We start from the raw sequence: 3,936 nt of genomic DNA on the forward strand, positions 1-3,936 counted from the left end.
TGTGCCGTGCCCCCTGGAGGTCTAAAGGATGACCAGTAGTTGTGGTTCTCGCCCCGGGACTTGGGTCATAGTATAGCCCAAGTGGAGCACTTGGGTCGGACTAGGGAGGCTGTGTCGTGCCCCCTGGAGGTCTAAAGGATGACCAGTAGTTGTGGTTCTCGCCCCGGGACTTGGGTCAGAGAATAGCCCAAGTGGGACACTTGTGTCGGACTAGGGAGGCTCTGCCGTGCCCCCTGGAGGTCTAAAGGATGACCAGTAGTTGTGGTTCTCGCCCCGGGACTTGGGTCATAGTATAGCCCAAGTGGAGCACTTGGGTCGGACTAGGGAGGCTGTGTCGTGCCCCCTGGAGGTCTAAAGGATGACCAGTAGTTGTGGTTCTCGCCCCGGGACTTGGGTCAGAGAATAGCCCAAGTGGGACACTTGTGTCGGACTAGGGAGGCTCTGCCGTGCCCCCTGGAGGTCTAAAGGATGACCAGTAGTTGTGGTTCTCGCCCCGGGACTTGGGTCAGAGTATAGCCCAAGTGGAGCACTTGTGTCGGACTAGGGAGGCTGTGCCGTGCCCCCTGGAGGTCTAAAGGATGACCATTAGTTGTGGTTCTCGCCCCGGGACTTGGGTCAGAGTACAGCCCAAGTGGAGCACTTGCGTCGGACTAGGGAGGCTGTGCCGGGCCCCCTGGAGGTCTAAAGGATGACCAGTAGTTGTGGTTCTCGCCCCGGGCCGTGGGTCTGAGTATGGCCCAAGTGGGACACTTGTGTCGGACTAGGGAGGCTCTGCCGTGCCCCCTTGAGGTCTAAAGGATGACCAGTAGTTGTGGTTCTCGCCCCGGGACTTGGGTCATAGTATAGCCCAAGTGGGACACTTGTGTCGGACTAGGGAGGCTCTGCCGTGCCCCCTTGAGGTCTAAAGGATGACCATGAGGTCAAAAGGATGACCAGTAGTTGTGGTTCTCGCCCCGGGACTTGGGTCAGAGTATGGCCCAAGTGGTGCACTTGTGTCGGTCTAGGGAGGCTGTGCCGGTCCCCCTGGAGGTCTAAAGGATGACCAGTAGTTGTGGTTCTCGCCCCGGGACTTGGGTCAGAGTATAGCCCAAGTGGAGCACTTGTGTCGGACTAGGGAGGCTGTGCCGGGCCCCCTGGAGGTCTAAAGGATGACCAGTAGTTGTGGTTCTCACCCCGGGTCGTGGGTCCGAGTCTGGCCCGAGTAGAGCACTTTGGTCGGCTACCGGGGGGTGTGCCGTGCCCCCTGGAGGTCTAAAGGATGACCAGTAGTTGTGGTTCTCGCCCCGGGACTTGGGTCAGAGTATAGCCCAAGTGGAGCACTTGTGTCGGCCTAGGGAGGCTGTGCCGGGCCCCCTGGAGATCTAAAGGATGACCATGAGGTCAAAAGGATGACCAGTAGTTGTGGTTCTCGCCCCGGGACTTGGGTCAGAGTATAGCCCAAGTGGAGCACTTGTGTCGGCCTAGGGAGGCTGTGCCGGGCCCCCTGGAGGTCTAAAGGATGACCAGTAGTTGTGGTTCTCGCACCGGGACTTGGGTCAGAGTACAGCCCAAGTGGAGCACTTGTGTCGGTCTAGGGAGGCTGTGCCGGGCCCCCTGGAGGTCTAAAGGATGACCATGAGGTCAAAAGGATGACCAGTAGTTGTGGTTCTCGCCCCGGGACTTGGGTCAGAGTATAGCCCAAGTGGAGCACTTGTGTCGGACTAGGGAGGCTGTGCCGTGCCCCCTGGAGGTCTAAAGGATGACCAGTAGTTGTGGTTCTCGCCCCGGGACTTGGGTCAGAGTATAGCCCAAGTGGAGCACTTGTGTCGGCCTAGGGAGGCTGTGCCGGGCCCCCTGGAGGTCTAAAGGATGACCATGAGGTCAAAAGGATGACCAGTAGTTGTGGTTCTCGCCCCGGGACTTGGGTCAGAGTATAGCCCAAGTGGAGCACTTGTGTCGGACTAGGGAGGCTGTGCCGTGCCCCCTGGAGGTCTAAAGGATGACCAGTAGTTGTGGTTCTCGCCCCGGGACTTGGGTCAGAGTATAGCCCAAGTGGAGCACTTGTGTCGGACTAGGGAGGCTGTGCCGTGCCCCCTGGAGGTCTAAAGGATGACCAGTAGTTGTGGTTCTCGCCCCGGGACTTGGGTCATAGTATAGCCCAAGTGGAGCACTTGGGTCGGACTAGGGAGGCTGTGTCGTGCCCCCTGGAGGTCTAAAGGATGACCAGTAGTTGTGGTTCTCGCCCCGGGACTTGGGTCAGAGAATAGCCCAAGTGGGACACTTGTGTCGGACTAGGGAGGCTCTGCCGTGCCCCCTGGAGGTCTAAAGGATGACCAGTAGTTGTGGTTCTCGCCCCGGGACTTGGGTCAGAGTATAGCCCAAGTGGAGCACTTGTGTCGGACTAGGGAGGCTGTGCCGTGCCCCCTGGAGGTCTAAAGGATGACCATTAGTTGTGGTTCTCGCCCCGGGACTTGGGTCAGAGTACAGCCCAAGTGGAGCACTTGCGTCGGACTAGGGAGGCTGTGCCGGGCCCCCTGGAGGTCTAAAGGATGACCAGTAGTTGTGGTTCTCGCCCCGGGCCGTGGGTCTGAGTATGGCCCAAGTGGGACACTTGTGTCGGACTAGGGAGGCTCTGCCGTGCCCCCTTGAGGTCTAAAGGATGACCAGTAGTTGTGGTTCTCGCCCCGGGACTTGGGTCATAGTATAGCCCAAGTGGGACACTTGTGTCGGACTAGGGAGGCTCTGCCGTGCCCCCTTGAGGTCTAAAGGATGACCATGAGGTCAAAAGGATGACCAGTAGTTGTGGTTCTCGCCCCGGGACTTGGGTCAGAGTATGGCCCAAGTGGTGCACTTGTGTCGGTCTAGGGAGGCTGTGCCGGTCCCCCTGGAGGTCTAAAGGATGACCAGTAGTTGTGGTTCTCGCCCCGGGACTTGGGTCAGAGTATAGCCCAAGTGGAGCACTTGTGTCGGACTAGGGAGGCTGTGCCGGGCCCCCTGGAGGTCTAAAGGATGACCAGTAGTTGTGGTTCTCACCCCGGGTCGTGGGTCCGAGTCTGGCCCGAGTAGAGCACTTTGGTCGGCTACCGGGGGGTGTGCCGTGCCCCCTGGAGGTCTAAAGGATGACCAGTAGTTGTGGTTCTCGCCCCGGGACTTGGGTCAGAGTATAGCCCAAGTGGAGCACTTGTGTCGGCCTAGGGAGGCTGTGCCGGGCCCCCTGGAGATCTAAAGGATGACCATGAGGTCAAAAGGATGACCAGTAGTTGTGGTTCTCGCCCCGGGACTTGGGTCAGAGTATAGCCCAAGTGGAGCACTTGTGTCGGCCTAGGGAGGCTGTGCCGGGCCCCCTGGAGGTCTAAAGGATGACCAGTAGTTGTGGTTCTCGCACCGGGACTTGGGTCAGAGTACAGCCCAAGTGGAGCACTTGTGTCGGTCTAGGGAGGCTGTGCCGGGCCCCCTGGAGGTCTAAAGGATGACCAGTAGTTGTGGTTCTCGCCCCGGGCCGTGGGTCTGAGTATGGCCCAAGTGGGGCACTTGCGTCGGACTGGGGAGGCTCTGCCGCGCCCCCTGGAGGTCAAAAGGATGACCAGTAGTTGTGGTTCTCACCCCGGGTCGTGGGTCCGAGTCTGGCCCGAGTAGAGCACTTTGGTCGGCTACCGGGGGGTGTGCCGTGCCCCCTGGAGCCATGGGAGTGAGCTCCAGCAGACTGGTATTTTTCGGAGAACCAGGCCCACACTCCTCAGACTTTGTGCCCAGGGACAGGCCACCAAAATCGGCCGCGGCTCGTGCACTTTGCCCCTGCGTTTCTCCCAGAACCAGAGCCGGAAAAATCCCAAAATTGATGCCCAGAGATAGTCGACTCTGCCTGGAATAGATTGCCACCCAAACCCGCCAACTCACGCTGGTTTTCCGATGGCCTCACCTACTAACCCGAGCATGGTCATCGCTCGCACCTTCCAA

Source organism: Nothobranchius furzeri, unplaced genomic scaffold, assembly GCF_043380555.1.
Source record: "Nothobranchius furzeri strain GRZ-AD unplaced genomic scaffold, NfurGRZ-RIMD1 Scf065, whole genome shotgun sequence".
Lineage (NCBI taxonomy): Eukaryota > Metazoa > Chordata > Actinopteri > Cyprinodontiformes > Nothobranchiidae > Nothobranchius > Nothobranchius furzeri.